Source organism: Chiloscyllium punctatum, chromosome 36 (assembly GCF_047496795.1).
Source record: "Chiloscyllium punctatum isolate Juve2018m chromosome 36, sChiPun1.3, whole genome shotgun sequence".
In the NCBI taxonomy this organism is placed as follows: Eukaryota; Metazoa; Chordata; class Chondrichthyes; order Orectolobiformes; family Hemiscylliidae; genus Chiloscyllium; species Chiloscyllium punctatum.
Genome location: NC_092774.1, coordinates 61,302,603 through 61,322,672, shown reverse-complemented (window position 1 = coordinate 61,322,672; position 20,070 = coordinate 61,302,603). Strand labels below are relative to the sequence as shown.

The following is a 20,070-nucleotide window of genomic DNA, read 5'->3' as shown; positions in this document are numbered from 1 at the left end:
CCCCGCTGGTGCTTCCGCGAGTTGCAGGAAAACATGAACCTCTTCCCACACTCGGGCCAGCTGAAGGGCCTCTCCCCCGTGTGGACACACTGGTGCTTCAGCAGGGCGGAGGAATTGCTGAGGATTTCCAGCATTCAGGGCAGCCGAAAGGCCTCCCCCCTCCACCCCCCCATTCCCCCATGTGAACCAGCTGGTGCTTCAGCAGTGTGGAGGAGCGGGTAAAGCCCTTTCCACACTCGGGCAGGAGAAAGGCTTCTCCCCGGTGTGGACGGACTGGTGCATCAGCAGGGCTGAGGAATTGCTGAAGGCTTTCCTGCACTTAGGCAACTGAACGACCTCTCCCCCATGTGGACCCACCAATGGGCCAGCAGGTCGGAGGAAAGAGCAATGCCCTTCCTGCACTCGGGGCAGAAGAACGGCCCCTCCTCAGTGTGGACCCACTGGTGTCTCAGCAGGTGGGAAGAACTGCAGAAGGCCATCTCGCACTTGGGGCCGGAGAACAGCCTTCCCTGGTGTGGACCAACTGGTGCGTCAGCAGGACAGAGGAATCACTGAAGGCCTTCCCACACTCAGGGCAGCAGAAGGGCGTCTTCATCTCTGTGGACCAAGTGGTGCTTCAGAACCCTCTCAAATTTCACAATATCCGTGTGATAGGAGGGAGACCAGAATTGTACACAATATTCCAAAAGTGATCTAACCAATGTCCTGTACAGCCACAACATAACCTCCAAACTCCAATTCTCAGTCAGAGCTTTCAAAACCCACACAAAACAAACAGGAAAGGATGGAGGGATAAACCGAATTTTTGAGAGTCAGCTTGAAAGCATCAATGAGAAACCAGCGGACTGGGTTTATTGGGTAGCCGTTCTCCTTAAATACACTGTATACGTATTTCTCTTGTGCTCTTCGTAGTTTCTCTGTGCTGCAGTGTGTCGTGGCTCGTTGAAATAATGTCCTGATGCAGCTTCGTTTGTGGGTGTTGGGATGATTGCTTCTGTGGTTAAGTATTTGGTTTGTGTGTGTTGTTTTTCTGTAGATGCTAGTTTGAAGTTCCCCATTGACTGTTCGCTCTACTGTGACATCTAGGAATGGCACTTTGTTGTTGTTCTCCTCCCCTTCAAACCAGGAGCCCCCACTTAGACCATAGTCTCACGACTTGGAACACCAATATACAGACTTGTCAAAGGCCTACACTGAGGACTAAAACACCAAGTGGAAGATTCACTCCACTCCATTTACTCCATCCAAGAATTCCTGAACACCAAAGACACTAAGATAGAAGAGGATGGAATAATGTTGTCCTTTGATATAACAGCCCTGTTCAATCCATTAACATCAACGTGGCCAAAGAAAACTGAAGACACTACTCGAAGAACCAAAGACACAAACACAGCACCAACTTCATCAGCATAGATAACACTGTCAAGCTCGTGGATCTGTGCCTTATCACCCACTTCATATTCAATAACAAGCCCTACAAACAAATCAACGAAATACCCATGATACCACCGGCAACATCAGAATTCCTAGCAGAAGCAATAATGCAGAGACTCGAACAAATAGCCCTTCCAATGATCCAACCCAAACTTTGAGTCCCCTACAGCGATGACACATTTGTCATCAAAAAAATGAAACGAATTAGAGGAAACCTAGAACACCATCAACAATATCCTTACTGGCATAAATTTCACAAAAGAGAACAACAACAAAGTGCCATTTCTAGATGTCACAGTACAGCGAACAGTCAATGGTAAATTCAAAACAGCGTCTACAGGAAAACAACGCACGCGAACCAAGAACTTAACTACAGAAGCAATCACCACTACACATACAAACAAATCTGCATCAGGACATTATTTCAACGAGCCACTACACACTGCCGCACCCAGGAACTACGAAGACCAATAAAAAAACTCTACAGACCATTGTCGAAGAACGGGTAGCCCTTAAACCTCCTGAAAACAGCTTCCCTGACCGGGAATCGAACCCGGGCCGCGGCGGTGAGAGCGCCGAATCCTAACCATTAGACGACCGGGGAGATGAAGAGGTCGCCTGATAGCTCTACTAAAAATTACTTCCCTACCCGGAAATCGAATCCGGGCCGTGGTCGGTCGAAGGCTTTGTCATTTCTTTTATCCATTGCTCCCGATCCGGTCTCCTCTACATTGGGGAGACTGGAGAGTCCTCGCAGAGTCAAGTCACAGCGCTTGAGGGAACATCTCTAGGACACCGGCACCAATCAACCCCATCGCCCTATGGCCCAACATTTCAAACCCCCTCCCACTCTGCCGAGGACATGCAGTTCCTGGGCCTCCTCCATCGCCGCTCCCTCCCCACCCGATGCCTGGAGGATGAACGTCTCATCTTCCGCTTGGGGTAAATTCAACCCCAAGCCATCAATGTGAACTTCATCAGTTTCCTCATTTCCCCTCCACCTTACCTCAATTCCAACCTTCCAGCTCAGCGCTGTCCTCATGACCTCGCCGACCTGCCAATCTCCCTTCCCACCTATCCGCTCCATCCTCCTCTCTGATCTGTCACCTCCATCCCCATCCCCATTCACCTATTATACATTTTGCTACCTTCGGCCCAGCACACCCCACCCCCAATTTATCGCTCCACCCTGGAGAGGTCCTGCCTCTATTCCTGATGAAGGGCTTTTGCCCGAAACGTCGATTTTCCTGCTCCTCGGAAGCTGTCTGACCTGGTGTGCTTTTCCAGCATCAATCTGATCTAAACTCTGGTTTCCAGCATCTGCAGTCCTCACTTTTGCCTACCCAATAAACCCAATGTGCCGATTTCACATCAACATACTGACACAAGCAGACACAACGTCTGTAGAAACCCTAGCCACATTACTTTACATTAAAGACATCTGGGAAATGATGTCCAGACAACTCAACCCTCTCAGCATCATGGTAGCCCACAAATTTACCAACACATTTAAACAGCGGCTAATGAACCTGAAATACCCGATACAAACAACCGGAAAAGTTTCTTATTTACAAAATACCATACAAGGAAACATATACATGAACTCTGCCACACAGGTCTCTGTGGCAAGAAATGCTGGGATGAGATAAGGAATTTTTTTTTCAGCCAAAACGAATCGGCACTGACAGGACAGCCATTTAAAATCAACGCTGTCAGCCCAGGATGGAAGACCCGAAGGGATGGACAGTTTTCTTATTTCCTGAAGATTTACAAAGCTGAGACTGGGTTTTGGTGTTTGTTCCCTTTCCACTCCCAAGAGCCGCAGTGGTTGGGGTGGTGTGTTGGGGAAAGTGAAATGTGCCCGTGACCAGTGTGTGGGGTCTTTCAGCTTCCCCTCCTCTGACGGCGCTGTGACTTGACTCTGATGTTCTCAGGGACATTTACTGACACGAGACAGTGAAAAGATTCTCATTCCTGCACATTAGGAATTGTGCCAATACGCCGATTTCAGGACAATGAGGAAGATTAATTGGGATGTGTGAAGAAGCTGTGAGCTGCATTTGAAACAAGTAGGTGGAGTCAGATACGTCATCCATTGCCCCCATGGTCCTGAGAGTACCGAACGCCACCATGTTCAGAGCTCTGACGTTAACACGGACATGAGCAGCAATGGGAACATTCACAATGTGAACAACCAAAGATAATCACTGTCACAGATTCCCTTCCACAGGCCCAACTTTGTGAAGCAGTATCTTTCACTGGCAAAGGAAACACCCTTGTCTTCAGGTGCCTGCTTCATTTCGATCACGATTTCCGCTGATATCTGCTTGTTCCATCCTGACAGACAGTGGGTTGCAGATTCTCATCGTTACCAATGTGAGTGAAATATTTCCCAACTCCACTGATTTGAATCTTAAATAAGAAACCGGGGAACAGTCTCCCTATGTTTTTGACGACATTTCTCAACTGCAGTCGGCAGGGTTCACACCTGCGTGGGGAAACCGCAATGGATCTCAAGTCCATCGCATTAACCACTCGGTCCACCAGTACAGAACCACACTGACAGCTTCATTTCCCAGGTCTCTCTGCTTGTGGAGCTTAGAAAAAGTAAATCACTGCTGAGTTTTTTGAATCCATACACTTCACAGGTTTCGATACGGTTGAATATTTGCATTTGGCAAGTCTAGGTGTTTCATCCCGAAAGATGAAATGGGCTTTCAGTTAAAACAAAAACTGAAATTGCAGGAGCAACTCAGCAGGTCAGGCAGCATCTGTGGAAAGAGAAGAAGAGACAAGATTTCATACCTTCTTCTGAACTTTGCCTTCTCCCACAGGTACTACCAAACCTGCTGAGTTTCTCCAGCAGGTTCTCTTTCTGTCTCGGATTCTCAGTATCCGCACTCCTTGACGTTGGACATTGAATCAGTTCAGAAACCCCTTTGTATTTCCTCAGTGGAGACGATTTCCGTTTGGGAAACATTTTCCTGACCCAATTAAATAGACGCTACTTTGCAGCTAAGAAAGCAGTCGGAGTGAAATCACCTTGGGTGGTTTCAAAACACCAACCTTGCACTTAATAGCCAAGCACGCTGACAAAAAGCACCACAATGACAGGCATTTGGGTAGCGTCCACAATCTCTTCAAGGAAGCTAGTACTGAATTAATACGTAATTCAGTTTGCCGAGCCATCAGTTTTATTTTCCCATAATAAAGCCTGGGACATACATTGTGGAGACATAGGGACAGTCCGATCTCATCCTCTGCAGGCACATCCATGTCACTAGGAACTAGCTCTCCTACACTGGGGCCATCGCCTTCGAATCTTTCAGTGTTTTAGCCTGTTCCCGAGCTTTCGGATTGGCCCGGAGCCGAGAAGAGGTTTGAATGCCTGATGTGCAGGAACTGCAATTTCGCTGAAATTTGAAAACTTTCAACGTTCAAACTTTAACAACGTCCTCACTGAAATAATTTGCGAAAACCTGGAAGAAATTCTTCCAAACTTAGCTGGATCATTTCGGTTTGGAGGATCTTGATCTTAAATTAGAAAGAGGCTGTTGAATGTGGACATGTGTTCCCCACGTTAACTGAAAGTGGTTGGCCAATGCTTCCCGATGCAGGGCTGCCTGACCCACCGGGCGGTCTCTTTCCTAAACTGTTCCCGGCGCTTCCGGCCGCACCGTGAAGTCATAAGGCAAGCCCCCAGCGATGGCCTGCAGCTGTTGTGACTCAATAATGATGCTGGTCCGGGAAAATGATTATAAATCAGTTCATGGGTCACGTGGTACTGAATCATTCAACGGAACTTTCTTCAAACTTCAGGGATTTATATGTGGGAGGAGGTAAATGGGCAGGTGTTATACCTCAGTCCACTCTTTCTTCACTTTCATCATCTCCCATAGTCCCAATAGTCCCAAGGCATCCATCTCCCATTGTCCCAAGGCACTTTCCCCTGTAACCGCCAAATGTGTAACACTTGCCCATTTACCTGCTCCCTCTTGAATAACCAAGGACTCAAATATACCTGCCAGATGAAGCAGCACTTTACCAGTACTTTTGCCACAACCTAGTCTACTGCATTCACTGCTCGCACAGTGTCGTTTCTCCAATGTAGCATGAAGCATAAACTGGGTGACTCTTTGCAGAACATTTCGGCTCTGTCGCAAAAAAGGCCCTGACCTTCCGGATGCCTGCCACTTTAACACATCACCCTGTTCCCTGACCAACATCTCTGTCTCAGGTTTGCAGCAGTGTTCCAGCTCCAGATGGAAGAGCAACACCTCATTTTCCACTTGGAGCCCCTACTGCCCTCCGGTCTTCAATATCGAGTTCCATAACTTTAGGGCCTGAACTCCCCCATGTCTTTGACTCCTACCACACACACACAAACACACGACTCCGTGTTATCTCATAGTCTGCTGTGACATACTACTTATTGTTAGCTACTAACAGTCTCCATTAACAGTTGTTCACCCTCCCACGCAGATCGTTATTCACTCCTATGTCCTTCCTATTGGTCTCTCTCTGAGCTGACGGCAAACAGAGCAATGTACATTGGAGACTCTGAGGCAGCTGAAACTTTCTCAGAGTGAAATACATTCCAAATTGTTTCAAGAATTGCAAGCAGCAAAGAGTTTCCAGAACATTTGCTTGTCATTCTGTCTCCGGAGCACTGATGTTTGTCTCATCCACAGGAACTGGGCAATCTCCACTGGCGTATAATTAAACCATTTTGTTTCTACTTGCACGTTGTTGTGGAGGGAGGGCAGAGTCCATTCGCTCTTCTGCTGTCTCTCTCTCTCGCTGAAAGCCTTGGGGTGAGAGGTGTCAATTACGTTAATACGGGGATTATGAACAGCTTTGATTGTAAACTTGCTCCAAAGTTCTGTTTTCGGAAAGATAGAAAGATGCTGTGCTGGTGGGAGAGAATGGTTTCTCAGCTGGGTTATGGTCCCAACACGCACCCGTTGTGCCATTCTCCTGCATTGCACGTCAGCTTTTCCAGATAAGTCTTCAGCTTTTCATCTGGCGTGTGGCATGCACGTTTGAGAATGACGTCAGAAGAGGTTCACTGATGTCGTGTCATATGCTGTTGTGGAGACATATCGCCGATGTTGAAAAATAAACTGTCTAAATTCCCACATTCTGTTTTTCGATCTGTGATTTCACTCAGAATCAAAAATGTTCAAAACTCGCAAAGTTCAATCGTTAACAAAGTGCTCATAGGAACAATTAGCGAACATCGAGAAGAAATTCTTCCAAATTTACCTGGAGAATTTCGCTTTGAGGGGTTTTGAACTTTAAGTAAAAGGAATGGAAGTTTGCCTCGAGGCTGTTTAATGTGGAGATGTGTTCTCCATGTAAACTGGTCGTAGTTGACCATCCCAGTGCTTCCTGATGCAGGGCTGCCTGGCCCACAGTGAGGTTTACTCGTAGCAACTGGAGTGAATCCAGAGAGGGAGCAGACTCTGCAAAGGTGCTCAAATACTTTTTTTCTCTCTTATCGGTATTTTCCTTGTGTATTCCCTCAGTACGTCACGTCTGCAGTTTGCACCATGGAAAATGATTGCTTCTTTCCTCATGTTCATAATTAAAAGTGTAGTTTCTCATGGGACTGAGCCGCATTGAAAGGATTGTCATGTTGATATATATATGTATATTATATATAAAAAATCTAGGTTAAATTAGATTCTCTACAGTGTGGAAACAGGTCCTTCGGCCCAGCTCGTCCACGCCAACCCTGCGAAGGGTAACCCACCATTTCTTTATAATTAATGCACCTAACACTATGGGCAATTTAGCATGGCCAATTCACCTGACCTGTGGGAGGAAACCGGAGCACCCGGAAGAAACCCACGCAGACACAAGGAGAATGTTCAAACTCCACACAGGCAGTTGTCAGAGGCTGGAGCACAACCTGGGACCCCGGTGCTGCGAGGCAGCAGCGCTAACCACTAAGCCACCGTACTGCCTCAAACGCATTGCTTCATATGGTGTATCTGTGATATTGTTGGCTGTTGTAACAGTTTGTTTGCAATTATTATTCACGTTTTCATGTAGTAATGGAATTACGTCCTTTTTCATCATTTTGATTTAATCCGAAGACAGGAAGTCATTTAGCAAGTTTACTGGCTTTCTTTTCTCAAGCAGCCTTGACATTTCATTTTTATAACCTTGATTCAGTTCCATTTCCAGCATCTTTGTAGGCAGTTTATTCCATGTTTTGAAGTTTCCCTCGAAACACACCTAAGCCTATTTTAATGCATGAGGGTTTTAAGGTTTCTGTGTGCCGGGTAATATGTGATCAGCAGGCATCTGGCAATTTACAGGAATTGCCACCTTTGTTATGTTCATTTAACTGTGCTGACAGTGATCACTTTTTTGTGATTTATTTTGCAGGAAGATGTGCAGAAAGAAATCTGAAAGCAAATGATCCATCAACTTCTGACAGAGCCACTTGATTCATTGGGACTTGAATATCAGCAGCCATTCCAATCGAGAAGATATGTTTGCTTTAGTCTGCTTGAGACACTTTGGACACTGGTGTGGCAGAAAGAATACTGAGACACCGAGTGAGGAAGATTCAGTGCGCTGACTGTGAAAAGTGCTTCAAACCATTTACTCAGCTTGGGGAATTAAAATCACACCCCTCACTGTGGGAAAGACTATGTCCCCGCTCTGTTTGTAATTTCGAACCCAGAGCAACACAAGGAAAGCGCCACCCCATGAGGAAACCGTGGAAATGTGGGGACTGTGGGAAAGGATTCCATTCCCCATCCGTGCTGGAAACCACAGACGCATTCACAACGGGGTGAGGCCGTCACCTGCTCAGTGTGCAGGAAGGGGTTCAGTCAGAGAGAAGCCATTCACGTGCCCCATGTGCAGGGGAGAGTTCACTCAGTCAGCTGCACTGCTGACCCACCAGTGGGTCCACACTGGAGAGAGGCCATTCACCTGCTGTCAGTTCCAAAAGGGTTTCACCTGCTTCTCCCACCTGAGGAGGCACCATCGAGTTTACGTGCCAATGCAAGAGGATTGATGGAGCAATGGCCGAGTGCGACGATCAACCCAGCACTGGGGCGTCTCATGTTCGAATCCCACTGCGGTAGATTGCAGAATTGGAATTCGGTCCATAATCTTCGACTTCATAATCTAAGAATGAAACCACTTTTCGGGGGAAAAACACCATCTGATTCACTCATGTCCTTTTTAGTGAAGGAAACTGCCATTGCGGGAAAGGGTTCACTCAGTCATCCCAGCTGCATGTTTTACCCGGCTGTACCAGGGAATCCAGTAACAAACGGACAACTCAGCTGACCAACAAAGAAAGTGGGGTGGGGGAGTGGGTGCAATATGATCTGGAGTTGTTTTCTTTAAAAACTATTTTTTTTAGGCCTTTTCCCTGGGGAAATCTGAAGCTGTAACAAAATAGAGTCGTAGTAAAGGTTACCTGAACTTACCGCCCGGCTTAGACTCTGTGAGGTCCAACAGGTTTTTGTTTTAAAGCTGCTCATTTCTTTCAGCCTCCAGCACTAATGTCATGTCTCAGAAGGACCAGTGAATGAGTAGCTAATATTGTTACAAATTGTATATTTTTTCAGGACTTCAGGTTCATTGTTTCATTGGCATTGCAAAGTTTACTGGCAACAGTGGGAGGTTTGGGCTGTATTCACTGGAAACAAAGTTTTAAAATCTCACAAACACCAGGGTATATTCGAACAGGTTTATTTGGAAGCACTAGGTTTCGAAGTGCTGCTCCTTCTTCAGGTAGCTGTGGTGTGGAATCAAAAGATGCAGAATATATCGCAAAAACATTATAGTGTCATTCAACATAATTGAACACTGGTCCACATTTCGCTGAAAAATTAAAGTTCTCTCAGCAATTAGAACCCTTGAGTTCTCCCACGCAGGCTGCGTGTATTCACGGGGATTCTCAATGCATGTTGATATTTGAAATCATTTCCAGCAGACAAACATTTCCCCTCCTGGATTCAAACACTGCTGATATTCAGGCCCTGACTAAATTTCTTGTCCATGCCTGAAAAGCAAATCCTCCTCTTCTAATAACTTGAGAAAACAGATCACTGCTGTCAGTGCAGGGCAGAAAATATGATGAGAGAATTTTGGTTTGCATTGAACAGCCTTCTCTTTCTTCTACCCGAAATCTCTGTCTCTCAATTCCTAAACCTTTCAATGGATTCCAACCCAAATTCATCCTTCCATTTCCTGCCTTCCCCCAGCTCCCCTCTCCTGAAAGTGCTGACCCTCTGTTCAGTTTCTCAGCCACATCTCGCCATCCTTAGTATATAGCCCACATCTTTATTTAGTTTTTAAAACAGAAAGGCAGTGGTTTGCTGATGCCAGGATGTAAGGGTGACTGCACTTACACAGTGTTCCAGACTCGTCTCTCGTCTCATTCAGAAAGGTCTGCAGTGCACATGTGCAGAGAAGGGGATGCTGGGAGTGGGTGGGATGCATTCTCACCTCCCCATCCAATCATCCCCATCGCGTCCCATGTCCATTCCCTCACCGCCACCCATAGCATCCCCTGTCCATTCTCTCTCTCTACCCTTACCTACCAGTCCCTTCTCTCTCTCTCCCACACATGCCACTCTCCCCACCCCGTCCATTCTATCTCTGCACCCTCTGCCCTCTGTCCAGTCCCTCATCCACCCTCTGTCCCCATCCATTCCCTTTATCGCTCCACCCTCTGCCTCCCCCAATCCAGTCCCTTCCCTTACACTCATTTTCTCTCACCTCCCACACGCTGCCCCCATCCATTCCTTCTCTCCCCCACATTCTCCCGCCATTCATTGTTGCTCTCTTTCTCCACCCTCTACCCCGTCCATTCTCAGCCCAACCTTTGCCCCGTCCATTCTCTCCCCACCCACTTCCCCCGTCCTTTCTCTCCCCACCCACTTCCCCGGTCCATTATCTCCCCACCCATTGACCCCTGTCCATTCTCTCCCCACCCACTGCCCCGTGTCCATTCTGTCCTGATCCACTGCTCCTCGTCCAATCTCTCCCCACCCATTGCCCCCGTCCATTCTCTCCCACCACAGGCCGCCGTCCATTTTCTCCCCACCCACTGCCCCGTCCATTCTCTCTCCCCACACTCTGCAACCAATTTCTTTCACTTCACACTCTGCAACTCCGCATTCTCTCTCTCCTCCCCAATCCTCTTCACCACATTCTCTCTCTCTGCTCCCACCCTGTGTACCCCCATGCATTCTCTACCCCCGATGCTCTGCTCTCCTGCCCATTTTCCCTCTTTCTCTTCCCCCAGTCTCTGCGCCCCCGGTCAAATCTCTCTCTGAGTACTCTCCCCCGTCCTTTCTCGTGCCTCGAGCCCTCTTTGATCGCTGTATCAACCCCTTCTAATGATAGAGAGAGAGAATGGATGGTGATGGCGACCTGGGGTGGGGGTGGGGAAGGGAAGCGTGAGAAATGGCTAACCTTTAACATCGAGAATACCTAAAATGATGTATTCAGAAACATCAGTAATGTCTGAAAGCACATTCAAATGTTTAAAAAAATGCTCCAGACATCTTTCTGAAACTTGCATTGAAATCTGCGCAGTTAGGCCACAATTGAGGACAGCCTGTAAACTTGGAATGGCCTATTCCTAGTCTTGTGAAATTGGTTCAGAATATGTAGAAATACAGTCATAGAGTTGCAGAGAACAGAAACAAACCTTTCGATCCACGCCGACAACATTTCCTAAATTAACCTAGTGATCCATTTGCCAGCATTTGGCCCATATCTCTCTCAGCCCTTCCTATTCATACCTCCATCCAGATGCCTTTTAAATGTTGTAATCCTACCAGCCTCGACCACTGCTTCTGGCAGCTTATTCCAAACGCATGTCACGCTCTGCGTGAAAAAGTTACCCCGTTTGGTCCCTTTTAAACCTTTTCCCTCTCAGCCTAAACACCTCCAGTTTTGGACTTCCTCCACCCTGGGGAATAGATATACAAACGTTGAGCTGCCAAACAAAATCATACAGTCACAGAGATGTCCAGCATGGAAACAGACCCTTTAGTCTAACCCATCCATGCCGACCAGATATCACAACCCAATCTAGTCCCACCTGCCAGCACCCAGCCCATATCCCTCCAAACTCTTCCTATTCATATTCCCATCCAAATGCCTCTTAAATGTGGCAATTGTACCAGCCTCCACCGTTTCCTCTGGCAGCTCATTCCATACACGTACCACCCTCTGCGTGATTCAGTTGCTCCTTCGCTCTCATTTCTATCTTTCCCCTCTCACCCTAAACCTATGCCCTCTAGTTCTGAACTCCCCGATCCCAGAGAAAAACCTTTGCCTATTTATTCTATCCATGCCCCTCATAATTTTGTAAACATCTATAAGGTCACCACTCAGCCTCTGATGCGCCAGGGAAAACAGCCCCAGTCTGTTCAGCCTCTCCCTCCAACCCTGGCAATATCCTTGTAAATCTTTCTGAACCCTTTCAAGTTTCACAACATCTTTCCGACAGGAAGGAGACCAGAATTGCACGCAATATTCCAACAGTGGCCTAACCAATGCCCTGTACAGCCGCAACATGACCGCCCAAATGCTATACTCAATACACTGACCAATAAAGTAAAGCATACCAAACGCCTTCTTCACTATACTGTCTACCTGCGACTCCAATTTTAAGGAGCTATGAACCTGCACTCCAAGGTCTCTTTGTGTTCAGCAACACTCCCTAGGACCTGACGATTAATTGTATAAGTCCTGCTAAGATTTGCTTTCCCAAAATGCAGCACCTCACATTTATTTGAATTAAACTCCATCTGCCACTTCTTAGCTCCTTGGCCCATCTGGTCCAGATCCTGTTGTAATCTGAGGTAACCCTCTTTGCTGTCCACTACACCTCCAATTTTGGTGTCATCTGAAAACTTACTAACTTACCTTTTATACTCGCATCCAAATCATTTATGTAAATGACAAAAAGCAGAGGGCCCAGCACTGATCCTTGTGGCACTCCACTGATCACAGGCCTCCAGCCGGAAAAAAGCAGCCCTCTACCACCACCCTCTGCCTTCTACCTTTGAGCCAGTTCTGTATCCAAATGGCTCGTTTTCCCTGAGATCTAAACTTGCTAATCAATTTCCCATGGGGAATCTTGTCGAACGCCTTACTGATGCCCAGATAGATCACATCTACTGCTCTGCCCTCATCAATCTTCTTTGTTACTTCTTCAAAAAACTCAATCAAGTTTCTGAGACATGAATTCCGATGCACAAAGCCATGTTGACGATCCCGAATCAGTCCTTGAATTTCCAAATACATGTACATCCTGCCCCTCAGGATTCCCTACAACAACTTTCCCACCACCGTGGTCAGGCTCACCGGTCTATAGTTCCCTGGACTGTCTTTACCGCCCTTCTTAAACAGTGGCACCACATTTGCCAACCTCCAGTCTTCCGGCACCTCACCTGTGACTATCGATGATACAAATAACTCAGCAAGAGGCCCAGCAATCACTTCTCTAGCTTCCCACAGAGTTCTTGGTTACACCTGATCAGGTCCTGGGGATTTATCCATCTTTAACCGTTTCAAGACATCCAGCACTTCTTTCTCTGTAATCTGGACATTTTGCAAGGTGTCACCATCTATTTCCCTTCAGTCGATATCTTCCATATTCTTTTCCACAGTAAATACTGATGCAAAATATTCATTTAGTGTCTCCCCCATTGTCTGTGGCTCCACACAAAGGCCGGCTTTCTGATCTTTGAGGGCCCCTATTCTCTGAGGAGAAAGTGAGGACTGCAGATGCTGGCGATCAGAGCTGAAAATGTGTTGCTGGAAAAGTGCAGCAGGTCAGGAAGCATCCAAGGAACAGGAGAATCGACGTTTCTGGCATAAGCCCTTCTTCAGGATGCACAGTTGGGCCACAACCAAGGATAGGCTGTAAGAGTGAATGAGTGAATAAAAGACAAATCCCATCTCGCCCATGAGGAGAAAGTGAGAACTGCAGATGCTGGAGATCAGAGTCGAGAGTGTGGTGTTGAAAAAGCACAGCAGGTCAGGCAACATCCAAGGAGCAGGAAAATCAACGTTTCAGACAAAAGCCCTTCACCTTGCCCTCTCCAGTGTGTGTTGGGAAACTGCTTAACTGCTAAATCATGTCTCGTGGCCCAGCAGAGGCTGATAACAAGTTTGGAACACACAAGAATGACCTCAGCTGAAACCTTGGATTCATGTCTCACGACAGGAGACCCAGCTACACAATACATACAAACCCTATCTCTCTCTCTCTCTCTCACACACACACACACACACACACACACAACACACACACGTACTCACACGGTCGAACAGACCCTCTCTGATCGACAGGCTCTCTCTCAGACACACATTGATACACCCCTCACACTCTCATTCATGCACTCACCTTCTCACACAATTATACTCCATCACACACACACTTTACCCAGCATGCGCGCACAAACACACAGGCGCTCTGTCTCATGAATTCACTCACATGTAGAAGTCTTTGGGGTGAATTGCATTTGCAGGATTATATGTTTGGAAATAGAAAAAATCTGACTCAAGACTGGGATACAGACAGACTCTAACCTCACAGCTCTCATGCGTTGTCTGACCTGAGGTGTCACCTCCCTTTATAAAACATTAAGTTACCTGGAGAATGTTACTAAAAAGAAATTCTGGGATTTACAGTTTAATGAACCGAAATCTGCAACCCATTTTAAAAGATTAAAGACTTCACAGGTTTCTTCAATATATCATTTCTGTTGCATGACACTATAATCTTTTACTATATATTCTGTGTCTTACCATCCCACTCAACAGCGAGCTGATGAAGGAACAGCGCTCCAAAACCTAGTGCTTCCAAACAAACCTGTTGGACTCTACCCTGGTGTTTCTGTCATTTTAAAACTTTGTTTCAAGTGAATACAGCACGCACCTCCCACTGTTGCCAGTAAACTTTGCAATGCCAATGAAACAATAAACCTGTAGTCCTAAAAAATTTACAATTTCGAACAATACCATCTACTCATTCACTGTTCCTTCTGAGACACGACATTGGAAACTCGGTGCTGGTGGCTGAAAGAAATGAGAAGCTGTTGGATCTCCCAGCTTTCAATGAGAGTTTAAGCCTGACTGTAATTTCCGGTAACCTTTACTGCGACCCAACTTTGTTGCAGCTTCAGATCTCCACATCACAAGGCGTACAAAAAGTAGCTTTTCTTAAAACAAAAACACCTCAACCTCAAAGTGCACACACTCACCCCCACTCCTCCAACCACACTTTTATTTTTATTGGTCAGTTGAGTTGTCCCTTTGTAACTGGATCCTTCGTACAGCCGGGTAAAGCATGCAGCTGGGACGACTGAGTGAATCCTATTCCCCAACGGCAGTTTCTATCATTGAAAAGGACATGAGTGAATCAGGTGGGTTTTTGCCCTCTGAAAATGGTTTCATCCTTAGATTCTGAAGTTCAGATTACTGACCGAATCCCAATTCTGCCATCTGCCGCGACGGGATTCGAACCTGGGATTCCCCAGAGCTGGGTTGTCAGCGGCGCTCGGCCATCGCTCCTTCCATCCCCCCTGCGATGGCACGTGAACGCGCTGGTGCCTCCGCAGGTGGGAGGAGCAGGTGCTGACAGCAGGTGAACGGCCTCTCTCCGGTGTGGACCCACTGGTGGGTCAGCAGTGCAGCTGACTGAGTGAACCCCCTCCCGTACATGGGGCACGTGAATGGCTTCTCTCACTTGTGGACCCACTCGTGCGTCTCCAGATGGCTGATCCGACTGAAGCCCTTCCTGCACACTGAGCTGGTGAATGGCCTCTCCCCGCTGTGAAGACATCTGTGGGTTTCCAACACGGATGGGGAAGGGAATCCTTTCCCTCAGTCCCCACATTTCCACAGTTTCCCCATTGGGGGAGCTTTCCTTGTGTTGGTCTGGGTTTGAAATTACAATCAGAACGAGGACATAGTCTATCCCCACCGTCAGGGATGAGACTTTGATTCCCCCAAGCTGAGTAAATGGTGTAAAGCACTTTTCACAGTCAGCACACTGAATCTCCCTCACTCGGTGTCTCAGTATACTTCCTGCCACACTAGTGTCCAAAATCTCTCAAGCAAACAAAAGCAACTATGTCTTCTTGATTGGAATGGCTGCTGATATTCAAGTCCCAATGAATCAAGCGTCTCTGTCAGAAGTTGATGTATCATTTGTTTTCAGATTTCTTTCGGGCACGTCTTCCTGCGAAAAAAAAAACACAAAATTAGTGGTCATTTTCAGTACACTTAAACGAACATAACATAGGTGGCAGTTCGTGTAGTTTGCCAGATGCCTGCTGATCACATAATACCCAGCACACAGAAACCTGAAATCCCTCATGCAGCCAGATAGGCTCAGGTGTGTTTAGAGGAAACTTCATTCAAATATAATCTAATCTTAAACTAAATACGTGTACATATATATATCAATATGCCAATCCATTCAATGCGGCTCAGTTCCATGAGAAACTACAATTTTAATTGTGAACATGAGGAAAAAAGCAATCATTTTCCAGGGTGCAAACTGCATACGTGACAAACTGAGGGAATACACAAGGAAAATACCTAAAAGGGAGATAGAAAGTATTTGAGCACCTTTGCAGAATCTGCTCCCTCTCTGGATTCACTCCAGTTGCTACAAATAAACCTCCCTGGGGGTCAGGCAGCCCTGCATCGGGAAGCACTGGGATGGTCAACTACGACCAGTTTACATGGAGAACACATTTCCACATGAAACAGCCTCGAGGCAAACGTCTCTTCCTTCCACTTAAAGTTCAAGACCCCTCAAAGCGAAATTCCCCAGGTACGTTTGGAAGAATTTCTTCCAGGTGTTCACTAATCATTTCTATGAGCACTTTGTTAAAGTTTGAATATTGTGAGTTTTGAAAATTAGTGATTCTGAGCGAAATCACAGTTCGAAAAACAGAATGTGGGAATTTAGACAGAGTTTATTTTTGCACATCGACGATATGTCGGCACAACAGCATATGACACGACAGCAGTGAAGATCTTCTGACGTCATTCTCAAACGTGCCTGCCACACGCCAGATGAAAAGCTGAATACTTCTCTGGAAAAACTGCCGAGCAATGCAGGAGAATGGCACAAAGGGTGCGTGTTGGGACCGTAACCCAAAAGAGAAACCATTGTCTCCTATTCATTCAACGTCGTCTTTAGCAGCTTTCCCGTATAACGGCGCTCTGTTCTGCACCTTGCCTTCACATCCGCTTCCCAAAAAAGCTTCGACATCAATATTTCACAATGATATACTGGCCCAATGTGTACAGTTGAGCTGACAACCTCTGAGGGGTCTCCTGTTCTCTGTATCCTATGTTGAGGAGGGCAATGCTTGTCACTGGCCACTCGGGTGTCAGAGAAAAGCTTCGAAACAGTGGAGGGAGCCCGGTTCCTGGGGACGGGACAAACAGCAGCAGGGAGACAGAATGAGAAGCAGCTGTTCTGGAAACTCTTTGTCACGAGCAATTCTGAGAGCAATGTCAAATGTATTTCACACTAAGCAAGTCTCAGCTGGCTCAAGAGGTGTGTGGTGGATGAGGAATGAACCGTTCTTTGGCTTGTTGGTCTAGGGGCATAATTTTCCCAGAGAGTCTTTAACTGTGCAGACTTGTGTGCGGTCGGGGATTCAAATCCCAGACGAGGCTGCGTCTCTTAACTTGATTTGTGCCAAAATGCCCGATTAATTTTCTCAAAAAGCACATTCGTGAAACGTGGTTGTGCTGCCTGGAGTACGAATGGGGCAGAAAACAGGGAAGCGAAATGGTTGGAGATCGCGTTGAACAGGTTCACGTGAGTGGTGCGGTGTGTGAGGAATGTCAGCAATAAAGGTAGATTGAAAAATTGGGCCAGCTCTCCTCGGAGAACCGAAGTTTTCCAAGTCAGTAGGAGCCTAGAAACAGGAAATAATGCTGTGAAAATGCTCCCATGCCTGAAAGGATCAAGAGTGATTCGGCAGAGATTTAAAGTCACGAAGACGAGCGAATGCAGTAGACGAGGTTGCGGAAAATGTGCAGGTAAAGTGCTGCTTCACCAGAAAGGTATGTTCGAGCCTGGAAGGATATTCAGGAGGGAGCAGGTAAATTGTGCTTCTGAGTAAAAACAGAATGTGGCAATTTAGACAGAGTTAATATATGCTTGTCGGCGATATGTCTGCCGGTGCGTGATGGGAGCATAAGCCAGAAGGGAAACCATCTTCCCTGAGGGTACTCTGTTCAGCATCTTGCCTTTCAAACTACTTCCTGAGTGTCTAAATGCCCAGTATCATACCGATACTGTCGCGAAACTCACACCGTTCAAATTACGTGCTTTTGGAGGTCTGAGTGGTCTTCTCCTGTTCTTCGTCGGTTTCCTATGAACTGAATCGCAAAACCACTTCTCTGAGATGCCAATGAACTGATAACATTGAAACGCATACCTTGTGGTTTCGTGCCTTCCCTGCAGTCGTTCGCCAAGTCCGTTCCGACGTGAATGACAAGACGATCCGCATGTCAGAAACCGCATCCCGGGGACAGAATGACAAGCAGATGTTCTGCAAACTCTTTGCTGCTTGCAATTCTTGGAGAAAAGTGGAATGTATTTCACACTGAGCAAGTTTCAGTTGGCTCAGAGTCTCCAGTGTACGCTGCTCTCTTTCCCGCCAGCTCAGAGAGAGAACAATAGGAGGGACAAAGGAGTGAATAACGATCCGTGTGAGAGGGTGAATAACTGTTAATGGAGACCGTTAGTGGCTAACAATAAGTAGTGTGTCATAGCAGACAATGTGATCACAAGGACTCGTATGTGTGTGGTAGGGGTCAAGGACATGGGGGATTTCAGGCCCTAAAGTCATGGAACTCGATCTGGAAGACCGGAGGGCTGTAGTGTTTTGAAGTGGAATATGAGGCGTTGTTCTTCCGTCTGGAGCTGAGCTTTGCTGGAGCACCGCTGCAAGCCTGAGACAGAGATGTTGGCCCGGGAACAGGGTGGCGTGTTAAAGTGGCAGGAAAATAGAAGCTCAGGGCCTTTTTTTGCGGGCGGAACTGAGATGTTCTGCGAAGCAGTCATCCAGTTTATACTTCGTGCTCCGTTGGGGAAATGACACTCTGAGCAGCGAATGCTTTAGACGAGGTTGCGGCAAATGTGCAGGTAAAGTGCTGCTTCACCTGGAAGGTTATGTTCGAGCCTGGAAGGATATGCAGGAGGGAGCAGGTAAATTGTGCTTCTGAGTGAAATCACGGTTCGTAAAAACAGAATGTTGCAATTTACACAGAGTTGATATTTGCTTGTCGGCGATATGTCTGCCGGTGCGTGATGGGAGCATAACCCAGAAGGGAAACCATCTTCCCTATTCACTCAATGTCGTCTTTACCAGCTTTCCCGTAGAACGGCGCACTGCTGTGCACCTCGCCTTCTGATCTGCTTCCCAAAAAACTTCGACGTAAATATTTCACATTGATACACAGGCCCAGTATGCAGAGTTGAGATGACACACTCGTGGAGGTCTACGGGGTTTTCTTCTGTTCTCTGTACCCTATGTTGAGGAGGGCAATACTTGTCACTGGTCACTCCGGTGTCAGAGAAAAGTTTAGAAAGAAAACGGTTTAATTTTCTGCCAGTAGAGAGGGCCCGTTTCCTGGGGACGGGCAAACGGCAGCAGAGAGACAGAATGCGAAGCAGCTGTTCATACAGTCATAGAGATGTACAGCATGGAAACAGACCCTTCGGTCCAACCCGTCCATGCCGACCAGATATCCCACCCCAATCTAGTCCCACCTGCCAGCACCCAGTCCATATATCTCCAAACCCTTCCTATTCATATACCCATCCAAACGCCTCTTAAATGTTGCAATTGTACCAGCCTCCGCCACTTTCTCTGGCAGCTCATTCCATACACGCACCACCCCCTGCGTGAAACAGTTGCCCCTTCGGTCTCTTTTATATCTTTCCCCTCTCACCCTTAACCTATGCCCTCGAGGTCTTGACTCCCCGACCCCAGGGAAAAGACTTTGCCTATTTATCCTATCCATGCCCCTCATACTTTTGTAAACCTCCATAAAGTCACCCTTCAACCTCCGACGTTCCAGAGAAAACAGCCCCAGCCTGTTCAATGTCAACTGGTTCAAGAGGTAGGCCGGGGGCAGGGGCGCCAGCGCGCCAACCGGGGGGCTCGTTGGTCTAGCAGTATGATTCTCGCTTTGGGTCTTCGTCGACGCAGACGTGCGAGAGATCCCTGGTTCCAATCGCGGACGAGCCCGCGTTTCATGACTTATGCGAAAGTGCCTATTTAATTTTCTCAAAAAGCACCTTCGTAAAACGAGGTTGGGCTCCCTGGTTGGGCATCCCTCTGGTCCCAATGTCGAATTCAATAATTCTAGGGCGGGAAATCCATAGTATCCTCGTCCCTTCCACACACACCAAGCCTTGTTATCACGAAGTCTGTCATTGCATACTACCTAATGTTAGCCACAAACAGTCTCCATTCACCTCCCACGCACATCGTTGTCAACTCCCTTTCCTGTCCAACAGTTCTTCCCTCGCTTTGGGCTCTATCCTGATCTATCATTTACTGCATCCGCCTTCCTCCCACAATATCTCCTGCAAAT

At 47.1% G+C, this 20,070-nt stretch overlaps 1 non-coding gene across 1 annotated transcript; it reads right to left on the bottom strand.

Moving 5' to 3' along the window:
- Positions 1–1,966: 1,966 nt before the first annotated feature.
- On the bottom strand, positions 1,967–2,038 carry trnae-cuc (transfer RNA glutamic acid (anticodon CUC)). The gene has a single exon. It is a non-coding gene; the product is annotated as a tRNA-Glu (tRNA).
- Between the last annotated feature and the right edge of the window lie 18,032 nt (positions 2,039–20,070).